Below are 17,354 nucleotides of genomic sequence, written 5' to 3' on the forward strand. Positions count from 1 at the left end.
CTCATGGGAAAGGAACAAGAGCACCACTGGTTAAAAAATTCTAAAGCAGCCCTAACCCTTTGAACCTGTGTTTTGAATTGTGTTTGGACCATAGAGAGAAAGTTGACGATGTGAGAAAAAAGCTTTGGATTGCATCAAGAATATCCAGGTACCTCGTGTAAAATCATCCACTACTGTAACGAAATACCTGGATCCATCATGATTGGGAACAGAGTATGGGCCCCAGATATCAAGATGGATTAGGGCAAAAGGGTGTTTAGTGGAGGATGTGCTAATGGGAAAACTTTTTCTTGGTTGTTTAGCAATTGGACAAATTGGACAATTAGAGTAAGGTATAGATGCATTGTGACTCATTCTTTGATGAAAAATCAGAGATTTATTATTAAAATTGGCATTACGATAATAGTTTTTATTTCTAGGAAAAAGGGAAAAAGGCTCCCAATAGTAGAGACCATGGTGTGCCTTACCCAAGCCCATCAGTTTGTCAGTCAAAGGGTCCTGAAAGGTACACACATCGAGATGGAATTATAATGTGCAATCATTGTCAGTGCAAAATTTGGATACATATATAAGGTTAAAATAAAAAGCAGGGACAAAAAGAACATTTCTGAGAGTTATGTTGTCAGTAAGTTTGACTACCCCCGTGTGAGTTGCTTTGGCAATATTACCATTTGGCATTCTAACAGATAATTGTGTAATGGTGTTTGTGTGTGATTGAAAATATTTAGGGTCACAAATTATGTGATCACTAGCACCTGAGTCAATAATCCATAAATCACTGGAAATTGATTACTGAAACAAAAGGATGTACTTGCATAACTAGCAGAAACATTGTTTGTTAGGAGTTGATTTGGTATCTAGATGAGTTGAGTGATTTTTTCAGGCTTGATTAGAGATGATTGGACCTCAGATCCTGAAGTGTTGGTGACATTCACACTATTTGCGGTTGGATTGCCAATTTTGTCCTTAGGGTAACCATGTAATTTCTAGCATCTGTCTCGATTATGGTTCTGCCTTTTGCAGTAGTCACAATACATTTTTTTACCCGATCAAGACAGTCCTGAACCATTTGATCCGTTTTGAGAGTTGATGAAAAATGAGCCATTAGATGAATTGCCCAAAAATTGACCAGGTTAACTGTTGACTCCATCGACTTGGTTGACTGCTTGTGGGCTGTCAGATTGTTTGAGCTGATCTTGGCCATTCATTCCCTTGTATAAAAGATTACCCTTTTCCTTCTCATTTTGAAAACCTATCCGCAACCCCTCCCCCTCCCCTTTGGTTTCTCTGTCTACGGCAAAGGCCACGGAATCACCCAACCATGGTGATTCCATGGAGACTAGGCATTGACTCCTGTCTTGGACAACTAGTTGATACACACGGCGGAGTGACATCGATGATGTGGTGGCCAACATTTGGGTGCAAAAAGGCAGGAAATTATCGTTTAATCCAAGAAGAGAATGGATTAGACGATCTTGTTCCTTGATCTATTGGAACTGTTGTAGTGTTTCTGGTGGTCCACAAAGAGGATCTATGATAGCATCAATCTCATTCCACAGGGCCGAGAGTCGATTATAATATATTGTCACGGTCTGATTATGCTACTTGACATTAGCGAGACCTTACCGTAGAGTGAAGATTTTGGCCAGATCCAACTGGCCATACCTCTCCTTGATGAATCGCCAGAGTTCCTCGACAATTTCTGTTAGAGGTAAACCAACGGCAACCTCCTGGGTCAAGGAGTTGCCGATCCATGAACGGACTAGCATGTTACATTTGGTCCAATATTTGAGGAGATGAGATTCTTCCGGTGGTGCAACGATGCCATCTATAAACCTATCTTTGTCTTTGGCGATGAGTGCCCGCCATAAGTCGTGAGCCCATGTCGTGCAGTTCTCTATGCTAATGAGAACATGTTTAACCAGAACAAGTTCTGGTCCATCAAATGGGGAGGAATAGAGAGAATCGCCAGGCTCCGGCCGACGAGGTTGGGGCTGCACGATCTGGAATTGGTAGGGAAATGGATTTGGGACGGTTTGACCTGAAAACCCGAAAGGAAAGGTGTTTGGGCCTAGAAAAGTGTTTGGGTTGGGCCTAGTTTGGTTGACTTGGTTGGGTTGTATATTTGGGCCTGTTTGTGTGTTTGGGTTGGCTTGGTTGTCTTGGTTTGGGCTTGGATTAGTCTGGTTGTTTGTTGAATCTGAGCCAGTATTTGGTGTGCTAGGCCCAATTGGATTTGTTGTGGTTTTGGGTTTGGATCCATTTGTTTTGCAGGAAAAAAAAGTATGGGACAGGAGTTGGATTATTGGTACGGAAAAAGGAGAGTGACTGGCAGGGCAACCTGCTCTAATACCATGTAAGAATTTGATATTGGAATGGCACAAAGAAGCAACTGAGTTACCACATAGTGAAGAAGAAGAGTGGCAAAAGAAGCAACTTTAGTTGCTGAATATGCCAAGAGAATATAAGTAAGAAAGAAAGAGAGAAGATTAATTTTTGTATATTGTATATCATGTACAAGAGTTACAATTTATAAAATTGCAAATGTAACATGTAAGGAAATAAAATAAAAGGAATAAATGTAAATCAACACTGTCTACCATTCTAAGGACATATATCAATACATATTGCAATAATAATGATTTACGCGATATAGTATAAAATGCCTTTTATTGATTAGTGAACATTATTACAAAGAGTCAATTATACGATAATTGATTGGCTCTAGGGTATCTACTCTAACAATCTCCCACTTGCACTATAGCCAATCATTCATGTATTTAATACCAAATGATCTCAAGTGCCTTTCATGCTTCTGCTATGACAGAGGCTTTGTCAGTGGATCTGCGAGATTGTCGTCAGTATGCACTTTACTAATCTGCACGTCTTTCCTCTCAACTATCTCTCTAATGAGATGGAATCGTCTGAGTATGTGTCTGGACTTCTGATGAGACTGTGGTTCCCTGGCTTGAGCAATTGCTCCATTGTTGTCACAATAGACGTCTATAGGATCAACAATCGTGGGAACCACACCAAGTTCAGTGACGAACTTTTTAATCCAGACTGCCTCCTTGGCCTCATCTGACAATGCAATATACTCAACCTCCATTGTAGAGTCTGCTACAATGCTTTGCTTGGAGCTCTTCCAGCTCAATACACCGCCATTGAGACAAAATACAAACCCTGATTGCGATTGATAATCATCTTTGTCCATTTGGAAACTAGCATCACTGTATTCTCTTACAGTGAGCTCATCTTCCCCTCCATAAACCAAGAACATACCCTTAGTCCTGTCCAGGTACTTAAGAATATTCTTGACAGCCATCTAGTGACGCTCACCTAGATCCGATTGATATCTACTACAAGTGCTCAAAGCACATAAGACATCAATCCGAGTACATAGCATGGCATACATGATGGATCCAATTGCTGATGCATATGGGATCCTTTTCATCCTATCTCTCTCATCTTGTGTTTTAGAACATAATTCCTTAGAGAGTTCAACACCATGTGACATCAGAAGAAATCCTTTCTTGGATTCTTCCATACTGAATCATTTCAGTACTTTGTCAATATATGCACTCTAACTCAGGCCAAGCAACCTATGCGATCTATCACGATAGATCTTTATACCAAGGATGTAGGCTGCTTCCCCTAAGTCCTTCATGGAGAAGCACTTGGATAACCAAGTCTTTACCGACTACAAGTTCGGTATATCAGTCCTGATCAGAAGTATGTCATCGACATACAACACTAGGAATGCTACTGCGCTCCCACTCACTTTCTTGTAAACACAGGGCTCATCTTCGTTCTTAATAAAANGATCCTTTATCGGTGGCTAAAAAACTGAGTAAAACGGGGTATCGGGCTTATGCAGATTTCTGCTCGTTTTGCCATCCGCTTTTCGATGAGGTGGACTTTGTTCTATGCGTAAACTTACTATTGATTGTACACAATTGAAAACACCCAAAAATTAGTGCTCGATTAACCCACAATGGCTAAAAAACTGAGTAAAACGGGGCATCGGGCCTATGTGACCTTCTGCTACTTTTGTTATCAGCTTTTTGACGAGGTCGACCCTGTTGCATGTATAAACTCAGTATTTATTATAGAGAACTGAAAACGCTCAAAAACTATTGCTCGATTCCCGAACAATCGAGATCCATTATCGGTGGCTAAAAAACTGAGTAAAACAAGGTATCGGGCCTATGCGGCTTTCTGCTAGTTTTGTCATCAGCTTTTTGACGAGGTCGACCCTGTTGCATGTATAAACTCAGTATTTATTATAGAGAACTGAAAATACTCAAAAACTATTGCTCGATTCCCGAACAATCAAGATCCTTTATCCGTAGCTAAAAAACTAAGTAAAATGGGGCATCGGGCCTATGCAGCCTTCTGCTCGTTTTGTCACCAGCTTTTCAACGAGGTCGACCCTGTTGCATGCATAAACTCAGCACTGATTATAGAGAACTGAAAATGCTCAAAAATTAGTGCTCGATTCCCGCACAACCGAGATCTATTATCGGTGGCTAAAAAACTAAGTAAAACAAGGTATCGGGCCTATGCGGCTTTCTACTCGTTTTGTCATCAGCTTTTCGACGAGGTCAAACCTGTTGTATGTGTAAACTTAGTATTGATTATACATAATTAAAAACACTCAAAAACTAGTGCTTGATTCACCCACAATGGCTAAAAAACTAAGTAAAACGGGGCATCAGGCCTATGCGGCCTTCTGCTCGTTTTGTCATCAGCTTTTCAATGAGGTCGACCCTGTTGCATGCATAAACTCAGCACTGAATATCAAGAACTAAAAATGCTCAAAAATTAGCGCTCGATTCCCGCACAATCCATATCTATTATCGGTGGCTAAAAAACTGAGTAAAACAAGGTATCGGGCCTATATGGCTTTCTGCTCGTTTTGTCATTAGCTTTTCGACGAGGTCNGGCTGTGTCATATACACATCCTCCTCAAGGTTTCCATTCAAGAAAGCAGTTTTGACATCCATTTGCGAAATCTCATAGTCATGATATGTAGCAATTGCAAGCATAATCCGGATGGATTTAATCATCGCAACCGGCGAAAGGGTTTCTTCATAGTCAATGCCATGAATAGGGTTTCTTCATAGTCAATGCCATGAATTTGTTTGAAACCTTTGGCAACCAGTCGTGCTTTATAAGTATGTACATTGCCATCCATGTCAGTCTTCTTCTTAAAGACCCATTTACACCTTATGGGTTTTACCCCTTCAGGTGGTTCCACCAGAGACCACACTTGGTTCTGGTACATGGAGTCCATCTCAGATTTCATGGCTTCAAGCCATTTAATGGAATCTGGATCCAATATAGCGTCTTCGTAGGTTCTGGGTTTGTCATCTTGGTAGACTAGTACGTCACCATGTTGAGTCACAAGATAACCGTATCTCTCGGGCTCATGGCGTACTCTTCCAGATCTACGGAGCTTTTGTGCTACCTGAGGTGGTTCACTTTGATCCACAAGTTGTGGAGTAACCTCCTTATGATGCTCAACCACTTCTTGTGGCACATCATCCCCTCCTTCGTCTAGTATATCTTGTGGTTCTAAAACTTCATCGAGTTCTACTTTTCTCCCACTAGTACTTCTTAGAAAATATTCCTTTTCTAGGAAGACACTAGATCGAGCAACAAAAATTTTGCGCTCTTCTGGGTGGTAGAAATAGTATCCTTTGGTCTCCTTTGGATACCCCACAAATATACATTTACAGGATTTTGGGCCCAGCTTGTTCGAAGTCAATTTCTTAACATAAGCTTCGCAACCCCAAATCCTTAGATAAGACAAGTTGGGCTTTCGCCCACTCCATAGCTCATATGGAGTCTTATCTACAGACTTTGACGGCACACGGTTCAAAACGTGAGTCGCAGTCTCTAGGGCATAACCCCAGAACGATGCAGGTAAATCACTAAAACTCATCATGGACCTAACCATGTCAAGTAAGGTCCTATTCCTCCTTTCTGACACTCCATTGTGTTGGGGTGTATAAGGAGGGGTGAGTTGTGATACTATCCCACATTCCTTCAGGTACTCAGAAAACCCCGAGCTTAAGTATTCACCTCCTCGATCCGACCGAAGAGCTTTAATACTTTTGCCCAACATATTCTGTACTTCATTCCTGAATTCCTTGAATTTATCAAAGGCTTCAGATTTATGTCTCATAAGGTTAGACATAACCTATCTACTGAAATCATCAGTAAATGTGATGAAATATGACCCACCTCTGGCTTCAACTGTTATGGGCCACATACATCACTATGGATGATGCCTAATAGTTCAGTAGCCCTTTGACTTTGTCCTGTGAAAGGAGACTTGGTCATCTTGCCTAAAAGGCACCTCAAATGACTGGAAGTCAAAAGGGGCCAAAACTCCATCCCTTTGAAGTTTTGCAATGCGAGTCTTATTAACTGACACAATCTACAATGCCAGAGATAGTTTGGTTTTGATCGCTATGTTTGCTTTCTTAGTTTCAATATTGAGAATACTTTATTGTTTAAATCAAGAACATATAATCCATTTATAACCTTGAAATTCCAAATAGATACCATTCAAACTAAAGGACAACATCCATTAGATATCTCAAATGATACCCCAATATCCAAATGGATACTGAAATCATATTTCTAGAAAGAAGGTACGTGATACAGTTATGTAGTTCTAATAACAAGCCCGTAGGCAAAGATAAACATAAGTCCTTACAGCTAATGCAGCCACATGTGCTCCATTTCCAACTCGTAGGTCCACCTCTCCCTTGGCGAGCACTCTACTCTGCCTTAGTTCCTGCACATCAGTACAAATGTGAGTATCACATCTTGTGTCCATGACCCAATGTTAGGGAGAGAAGTTAATCTCATCATGAAAGTACCTGAAGTCGTAGCCTCTGACTTCTTCTTGCTTGCAAGGAGCCTTGCAGTGTTTCCTCAAAGTGGCCAGGCTTGCCACAAAAGACAGACTACCTTGCCCTTTCCTATGCCACTCTCAGGCCCAAAGCAACCTGTCCTTTGGGCTTGGGCTGGGTTTGGCCTTGGCCTTACCCTTGCTGTTACCTTTTGATTTACTGGCAGCAACCAGTAACAGGCTTGGATTTTTCAGGTCCTGCTCTGCAGTCCTCAGCATGTTCGAAGTTCTGATAGGGTTTTCTCCATCGTGTTCTATTGAAATTCATTATGAACGAGCTATAGTCAGGCAAGGATTGTAGAATTAAATCCATTTGCAATTCTGCATCCAAGCCACATCCCAAAGTCTCAAGCCTCTCAATGTGCTCGATCATCTTGAGCACATGAGGACCAACTTGGGCACCCTCATCAGGCGACTCCCAAACAGTGCTTTCGACACCTAACCTCTCATGTCGAGCATTTGTTTCAAATATCCTTGAGGTGTATAAGAATGGAAGAAGCATCCATATTCCATCTGTTTTTGCAGCATAGGTGTCATCGATGCTAACATCAAGCACTGCATGCTACAGCATCATCAAACTTTTGATAAGTATCCTTACTTCCTGAGTGGCATCAGAGATCAGGCTCAGCCATGTATGGCTTTTCAAGGATATAATTTCTTTTCTGACTTGAGTATAATCCGAATATTACGATACCAGTCTGAGAAATTGGATCCATCCAACCTGTTTTCTTTTTCGATTATCTGTCGCAGGTTCATAGTGCTCATTTTTGGTGAATCTACAATTGCAGAAAAGATAAAGTTTTATAAATTCATTATTATTTAATATGGTCTTTTATTAAACGATGCTCCCCTATTTTACTCAAGCCAATAGCCCTCACTATTAACTTGAAAGCCCGTTGGCTTTCCTAGTGGACTGAGATCCCATCCTGCCCATTTTAAACCTTCGCTTTGGCGAACAAGCCAAAATGAGTTGATTAGGTAGGCCAACAAACTTAATCCACACCATTTGATGCTCCCACTTCAACCTAAAATGCGAAAAAGCCAACAAGCCAATCACACAATCCAATGGCTCCAACCATTGTCCTCAAGTGTGATTCTCAGTATCAGTAGAGTGGACACTACATTCCCCACGTACACATAATATGTGTACTACCTACTTACCTATGACGCGTTTATCACCTTCGCTTTAGCGAACAACAAACTGTCATTTTAAGTTGACCCGTCACCATTAGGAAAACTCCAATGAATTTTAACCTCCTACTGTTAGAAGTGTACCTTTCGCTTTGGCAAACAAGGTTTCGACGAACAGTGGTTTGATTAACCATGGTGATGGAAGGCATTCTGTGACTTAATATACTTTAATTGAGGGTTTGATATTAATGTCTCATCAAATTATTATCTTTGTTAGAATGACATTGTTTGGCATGTATTCACATTCAACCTTAGCATGCATTCTAAACAAAATATTAAACGTGCCGGTACATGGCCTAACTAAAACCGATCTCCTCGAGCCTAGAGGAATCGTGATTCACCTAGGGTCCTGTAATAAACATCTTGAGTCCTCAAGTATGTGGCCACGTCATTGTGCTCCGACTCCAAGTACATTTCAAAAACATCATTCTAAATTTACAATAAAATTAATATTAAACTATTTTACATCAACAAATTTAGAAACCTTGATTTACATTCGAGGGAATGAGATGAGAAAGAATGTACATCAAGAGAGGAGAGAAGGCAGGACACCATGCCCTATTTTAAAAAATATTCAACCATACACCCCAAAATAATTAAAACATTCATCCTTAGGTCTAAGGCTCATGTACCGGGCACCATGCATATACAAACAGTACAAGCATACATTTCAAAAATAATCAATTTTTGAATTGGGTGGGTTTATTATTATTACCCTCTTAATGTGCAGAATGTACATTGGCTTTACAGGTTATAAAAACTGCAGATTAGACCCTTTGCAAAATACATAATGGGAAAGCTACAGGCTAATCTTCGCCGCGGCGAGGAAGCACAGACTTTGCCGCGGCGAAGGTTTTATCTTCGCCGCGGCGAGGTATACATATGTACTTTTGCTACCATAGACTCGCCGCGCAGCGAAGGTTTTATCTTCGCCGCGGTGAGACCTGGAAATCCCCAATTCGTACAGTTCGGCTTTTTTTGCAGTTTTTTTGTGTATAAACACGAATCCAATCAAATCAACACACATACATTCAACCAGGATATTAACCAACCAATATATCAACCATGACACATTATTAAACCAGTTTATCATTTGAATCATTCATCCATAATAGATTTTGCGATTTGCAGAGTTTGCAGATTTTTCAAAACACAACATGATATCAATCAAATACATGTTATAAATCATACATAAACTGTAAAATTTGATACCCGAGGCTCTGATACCACTGTTAGTAAACGACCCAGTTATGCAGCGGAAAACAAACATAAACTCTATGGATCGTTCCTTAGAACCAAGATCTGGTATAAAAATCACAGTTTACATTAAAATAATCAAATCTGCAAAAATCAGTTCAAGGTTTAAGAAACCATACTCACGTTTGGAGGCTCCACCAATATTGTCTCTGAATGTGTTTGCTACCGATCCAAGTGTAGGATCGATCGTAAGGTCCACACGAAGACAATCACACAGAACCAAGGAGGGATTTGCTAGATCCTCCTTGGCCTTAAGAAATCAAGAAAAAAACAAAAGGTGTTTGTTTTCAATGGAAAAGTAAAAGTGGCGTGGGAGAGTTTGAGGCTGGAGGGTTTTCTCTTTTCAAATGAGAATGAAAATAATAAAATAACACACATCCATTCTTTTAACTAAAACCTTTTCTTTTATAGTCTTATTTTAGTTGCCCTATTCCCTATGGAATGGCTTGGGCTCCAACCCAAACACCCCCAAATTTGCCAACACTCCCATTTAGATATTTAATTTAATTCATCATTATTTCAATTAAAAATCAATTAATATATATTTATATATATATTAACATTTAACATAATGATAATTTATTTAAATATATGCGAACATATATTTAAACGTAATTTCACACTGATTTAATTTTCTAACAAATTTAAATAAGGCTACGACCTTAGCAAATTGATTGCACTGTGAATTCCTCCAAAATACCCTTTCGCCCCAAAACGAAACGCCCTTGTTTCTTCTTGAGTATTAATTATCTTCTATGTGTGTGACCCTATGGCTCCTCATCATATGGTATGTAGTAGTATCGCGATTAACACCAATTAATTGTCTCACTAAACACAAACCAAGATTGCCCCTACCAAAGCATCATGGCCACCCGATAGATTTGGATTCAGCAAATAGCTACCTGTCAACGATATGTTACCGTACAATACGATCCTTTCATCATTTTGTATCTCAACAAGATGAAGGCATAGAATAGTGTCAATCTTCGGTTACTCTTGATATTATGTATTCAGTTTCTAGACCAATGACCTGTATTATAACCGGATAGAGCAACAACTCAATCCCACTGTGGCCACAATTTTGTGTCATCGCCATATACTGAATTGCGCCGTGAGTAACTTCTCCCGTACCCAGGAGTGATGATCCTCTGTCAACCTCCCCATAGTCTTGATACACTCCTCGATGCAGCCAATCACCACCGTATTGACAGCTCTAAAAAGAACTGCATTAGGCTAGTGTCAAACTGCACCAACCGTGCACAAGGCCTTTCGATGATCTCAAGTCTAAGGATCACATCACACCATTCATTAGAGATTTGTTCCATAGACACTAGGGTTACCACTCCATATGGAATCCTCTGGTGGGTCAGTCCGTGAACTTGCTGCGGTATATCCCCTACAACAAGCACCCATGTGTTGCACTAGGTTGTCACCAAACAACCTTGACAAGTGAGATCAGTCACTGCCTTTCGATAGGGTCGTTCACACTATGATAGCCTTACCGTATTATCTGTGCCCTTACTTCAGAATAATACTGGGGCTACGAACTTTTCTAGAATGGCCACCATATGTGCTCACAGGGTTCTCACTATCATGATTTGAAACACTTGATACCCTCATCATAATTCTACACATTCTAGGACATATATCAATACATATTGCATAATATGATTTACGCGATATAGAATAAAAATGCCTTTTATTATTGATTAATGAACATTATTACAAAGAGTCAATTCTACAATAATTGATTGGCTCTAGGGCATCTACTCTAACAATTCCCGCACAATCGAGATCTTATCGTGGCTAAAAACTGAGGAAAACAGGGTATCGGGCCTATGCAGCTTTCCGCTCGTTTTGTCATCAGCTTTTCTACGAGTTCGATCCCGTTGTATGTATAAACTTAGTATTGATTATACATAATTTAAAATGCCCAAAAACTAGTGCTCGATTAACCCACATCGAGATCCATTATCGGTGGCTAAAAACTAAGTAAATAGGGTATCGGGCCCACGCGGCTTTCTGCTCGTTTTGTCATCAGCTTTTTGATGGGTCGCGCCCTGTTGTAGCATAAAACAAGCATTGATTATAATAATTGAAAATGCCCAAAAACTAGTGGTTGATTAACCCACAATCAAGATCCATTATCGTGGCTAAAAACTGAGTAAACGGACTATCCGACCTAAGCAGCTTTCTACTAGTTTTTATCACCAGCTTTTTGACGAGGTCGTCCCAGTTGCATTATAAACTCAGTATTTTATAGAGAACTGAAATGCCTCAAAACTATTGCTCGATTCCCGAACAATCGAGATCCTTTATCGGTGGCTAAAAAAACTGAGTAACACGGGTATCGGGCTTAGCAGATTTCTGCTCGTTTTGCCATCCGCTTTTCGATGAGGTGGACTTTGTTCTATGCGTAAACTTACTATTGATTGTACACATTGAAAACACCCAAAAATTAGTGCTCGATTACCCACAATGGCTAAAAACTGAGTAAAACGGGGCATCGCCTATGTGACCTTCTGCTACTTTTGTATCAGCTTTTTGACGAGGTCGACCACTGTTGCATGTATAACTCAGTATTTATTATAGAGAACTGAAAACGCTCAAAAACTATTGCTCGATTCCCGAAATCGAGATCCATTATCGGTGGCTAAAAAACTGAGTAAAACAAGGTATCGGCCTATCGGCTTTCTGCTAGTTTTGTCATCCTTTTGACGAGGTCGACCCTGTTGTATGCATAAACTTAGTATTGATTATACATAATTGAAAACTCAAAACAAGTGCTCGATTCACCCACAATGGCTAAAAACTAAGTAAAACGGGGCATCGGGCCTATGCGGCCTTCTGCTAGTTTTGTCATCAGCTTTTTGACGAGGTCGACCCTGTTGCATGTAATAACTCAGTATTTATTTATAGAGAACTGAAATACTCAAAACTATTGCTCGATTCCCGACAATCAAGATCCTTTATCCGTAGCTAAACTAAGTAAAATGGGGCATCGGGCCTATGCAGCCTTCTGCTCGTTTTGTCACCGCTTTTCAACGAGGTCGACCCTGTTGCATGCATAAACTCAGCACGATTATAGAGAACTGAAATGCTCAAAATTAGTGCTCGATTCCCGCCAACCGGATCTATTATCGGTGGCTAAAAAACTAAGTAACAAGGTATCGGCCTATGCGGCTTTCTACTCGTTTTGTCATCAGCTTTTCGACGAGGTCAACCTGTTGTATGTGTAAACTTAGTATTGATTATACATAATTAAAACACCTCAAAAACTAGTGCTTGATTCACCCCCAATGGCTAAAAAACTAATAAAACGGGCATCGGCCTATGCGGCCTTCTGCTCGTTTTGTCATCAGCTTTCAATGAGTCGACCCTGTTGCATGCATAAACTCAGCACTGATATCAAGAACTAAAAGCTCAAAAATTACGCTCGATCCCCGCACAATCCATATCTATTACGGTGGCTAAAAAACTGAGTAAAACAGGTATCGGGCCTATATGGCTTTCTGCCGTTTTGTCATTAGCTTTCTCGACGGTCAAACCTGTTGTATGCGTAAACTTAGTATTGATTATACTAATTGAAAACTCCCAAAAACCAGTGCTCGATTAGCCACCATCGAAGATCCATTACCGGTGGCTAAAAAACTGAGTAAAATGGGGTATCAGCCTATGGCGCTATCTGCTAGTTTTGTCATTAGCTTTTTCACGAGGTCGACCTTGTTGTATCATAAACTCATTATGGTTGTAGAGAACTGAAAAAGCTCAAAAATTACTGCTCGATTCCCGCACAATCAAGATCTATTATCGGGCTAAAAAACTAGAAAACAAGGTATCGGGCCTATACGGCTTTCTGCTCGTTTTGTCATTAGCTTTTCGACGAGGTCGAACCTGTTGTATGCGTAAACTTAGTATTGATTATACATAATTGAAAACTCCCAAAAACCAGTGCTCGATTAGCCCACAATCGAGATCCATTACCGGTGGCTAAAAAACTGAGTAAAAGGGGGTATCGGGCCTATGCGGCTATCTGCTAGTTTTGTCATCAGCTTTTTCACGAGGTCGACCTTGTTGCATGCATAAACTCAGTATTGGTTGTAGAGAACTGAAAAAGCTCAAAAATTAGTGCTTGATTCCCGCACAATCAAGATCTATTATCGGTGGCTAAAAAACTGAGTAAAATAGGGTATCGGGCTTATGCGGCTTTCTGCTGGTTTTGTCATCAGCTTTTGAACGAGGTCAACCCTGTTGTATGTGTAAACATAGTATTGATTATTCATAATTGAAAACGCTCAAAAACTAGTGCTCGATTAACCCACAATTGAGATCCATTATCGGTGGCTAAAAAACTAAGTAAAATGGGGTATCGGGCCTATGTGGCTTTCTGCTAGTTTTGTCATCAGCTTTTTGACGAGGTCAATCCTGTTGGATGCATAAACTCAGTATTGATTATAGAAAACTGAAAACGCTCAAAAATTAGTGCTAGATTCCCGCACAATCGAGATCTATTATCGGTGGCTAAAAAAACTGAGTAAAACAAGGATATCGGGCCTATGCGGCTTTTTCCTCGTTTTGTCATAAGCTTTTCTACGAGGTCAACCCTGTTGTATGCTTAAACATAGTATTGATTATACATAATTGAAAACACCCAAAAACAAGTGCTCGATTAACCCACAATCGAGTTCCATTATCGGTGGCTAAAAAACGGAGTAAAACGGGGTATCGGGCCTATGTGGCTTTCTGCTAGTTTTGTCATCATCTTTCTGACGAGGTCAACCCTGTTGCACGCGTAAACTCAATATTGATTATAAAGAACTGAAAACGCTCAAAAATTAGTTCTCGATTCCCGCACAATCGAGATCTATTATCGGTGGCTAAAAACTAAGTAAAACAGGGTATTGGGCCTATGCAGCTTTCTGCTCGTTTTCTCATCAGCTTTTTGACAATGTCGACCCTGTTGTATGCGTGAACTTAGAATTGATTATACATAATTGAAAATGCCCTAAAACTAGTGCTCAATTAACCCACAAACCAGATCCTCTATCGGTGGCGAAAAAACTGAGTAAAACAGGCTATCGGGCCTATGCGGCTTTCTGCACGTGTTGTCACCAGCTTTTCGACGAGGTCAACCCTGTTGCATGCATAAACTCAGTATTGATTATAGAGAACAGAAAATGCTCAAAAATTAGTTTTTGATTCCCGCACAATCGAGATCTATTATCGGTCGCTAAAAAACTAAGTAAAACAGGGTATCGGGCCTATGTGGCTTTCTGCTCATTTTGTCATCAGCTTTTCGGCGATGTCGACCCTGTTGTATGCGTGAACTTAGAATTGATTATACATAATTGAAAATGCCCTAAAACTAGTGCTCGATTAACCCACAATCCAGATCCTCTATCGGTGCCTAAAAAACTAAGTAAAACGGGGTATTGGGCCTATGCGGCTTTATGCTCGTGTTGTCACCAGCTTTTCGACGAGGTCAACCCTGTTTCATGCATAAACTCAATATTGATTTTAGAGAACTGAAAATGCTCAAAAATTAGTTCTCGATTCCCGCACAATCGAGATCTATTATCGGTGGCTAAAAAACTGAGTAAAATAGGGTATCGGGCCTATGCGGCTTTCTGCTCGTTTTGTCATCAGCTTTTCTACGAGGTCGACCCTGTTGTATGTATAAACATAGTATTGATTTTATATAATTTAAAATGCCCAAAAACTAGTGCTCGATTAGCCCATAATCGAGATCCATTATCGGTGGCTAAAAAACTGAGTAAAACAGGGTATCGGGCCTATGTGGCTTTCTGCTCGTTTTGTCATCAGCTTTTCGACGCGATCAGTCTTGCTATATGCGTAAACTCAGTATTGATTATACAGAATTGAAAACGCTCAAAAACTAGTGCTCGATTTCCCCATAATCGAGATCCACTATTAGTCGCGAAAAAACTGAGTAAAACGGGGTATTGGGTCTATACGGCTTTCTGTTCGTTTTGTCATCAGATTTTCGACGCGATCAGTCTTGCTATATGCGTAAACTCAGTATTGATTATACAGAATTGAAAACGCTCAAAAACTAGTGCTCGATTGACCCACAATCGAGATCCATTATCAGTGGCTAAAAAACTGAGTAAAACGGGGCATCGGGCCTATGTGGGTTTCTGCTCGTTTTGTCATCAGCTTTTTGACGAGGTCGACCCTGTTGTATGTGTAAATCCAATATTGATTATACAGAATTGAAAACACTGAAAAACTAGTGCTCGATTTCCCCGCAATCTAGATCTATTATCAATGGCTAAAAAACTGAGAAAAACGGGGTATCGGGCATCTGCGGCTTTCTGCTTGTTTTGTCATCAGCTTTTCGACGAGTTTGACCCTGTTGTATGCATAAACTTAGTATTGATTATACATTATTCAAAACGCTCAAAAACTAGTGCTCGATTTCCCCGCAATCTAGATCTATTATCGATGGCTAAAAAACTGAGAAAAACGGGGTATCGGGCCTCTGCGGCTTTATGCTCGTTTTGTCATTAGCTTTTCAATGAGTTTGACCCTGTTGTTTGTGTGAAATTAGTATTGATTATACATTATTCAAAACGCTCAAAAACTAGTGCTCGATTAACCCACAATCGAGATCCATTACCGATGGCGAAAAAACTGAGTAAAACGTGGTATGGGGCCTATGCGGCTTTCTTCTCATTTTATCATTAGCTTTTCACTGAGGTCATCCCTGTTGTATGCGTAAACTCAATATTGATTATAGAGATTTCAAAACGCTCAAAAAATAGTGCTCGATTCAGCCACAATCGACATCTATTATCGGTGGCTAAAAAACTGAGTAAAACGGGGTATCGGGCCTATGTGGGTTTCTGCTCGTTTTGTCATCAGCTTTTTGACGAGGTCAACCCTGTTGTATGTGTAAACTCAGTATTGATTATAGAGAATTGAAAACGCTCAAAAAATAGTGCTCGATTCACCCACAATCGAGATCCATTATCGACGGCTAAAAAACTGAATAAAACGGGGTATCGGTCCGATGCGGCTTTCTGCTCGTTTTGTCATCAGCGTTTCGACGAGCTTAACCTTGTTGTATGCATAAACTCAGTATTTATTATACAGAACTGAAAATGCTCAAAAACTAGTGCTCGATTGACCCACAATCGAGATCCATTATCAGTGGCTAAATAACTGAGTAAAATGGGGTATCGGGCCTATGTGGGTTTCTGCTCGTTTCGTCATCAGCTCTTTGACGAAGTCAACCCTATTGTATTCATAAACTCAGTATTTATTATACAGAATTGAAAGCGCTTAAAAACTACTGCTCGATTTCCCCACAATCGAGATCTATTATCGATGGCTAAAAACCTGAGTAAAATGGGGTATCGGGCCTATGCGGTTTTCTGCTCGTTTTGTCATCAGTTTTTCGACAAGGTTGACCCTGTTGTATGCATAAACTCAGTATTGATTGTACAGAATTGAAAACGCTCAAAAAATAATGCTCGATTCACCCACAATCGAGATCCATTATTGGTGGCTAAAAAACAGAGTAAAACGGGGTGTCTCGGCCTATGCGACTTTCTGCTCGTTTTTTCATCAGCTTTTTAACGTGATCAGTCCTGCTATATGCATGAACTCAGTATTGATTATACAAAAATGAAAATGTTCAGAAACTAGTGCTCGATTTCCCCACAATCAGGATCTATTATCGGTGGCTAAAAAACTGAGCAAAACTGGGTATCAGGCCTATCCGGCTTTCTGCTAATTTTGTCATCATCTTTTCGATGAGTTCAACCCTGTTGTATGCATAAACTCAGTATTGATTATACAGAATTGAAAACGCTCAAAAAAAAGTGCTCGATTCACCCACAATCGAGGTCCAGTATCGGTGGCTAATAAACTGAGTAAAACGGGGTATCGGGCCTATGCGCTTTCTGCTCGTTTTGTCATCAGCTTTTTTACGAGGTTGACCCTGTTGTATGTGTAA

Source organism: Pistacia vera, unplaced genomic scaffold (assembly GCF_008641045.1).
Source record: "Pistacia vera cultivar Batoury unplaced genomic scaffold, PisVer_v2 Contig67, whole genome shotgun sequence".
In the NCBI taxonomy this organism is placed as follows: domain Eukaryota; kingdom Viridiplantae; phylum Streptophyta; class Magnoliopsida; order Sapindales; family Anacardiaceae; genus Pistacia; species Pistacia vera.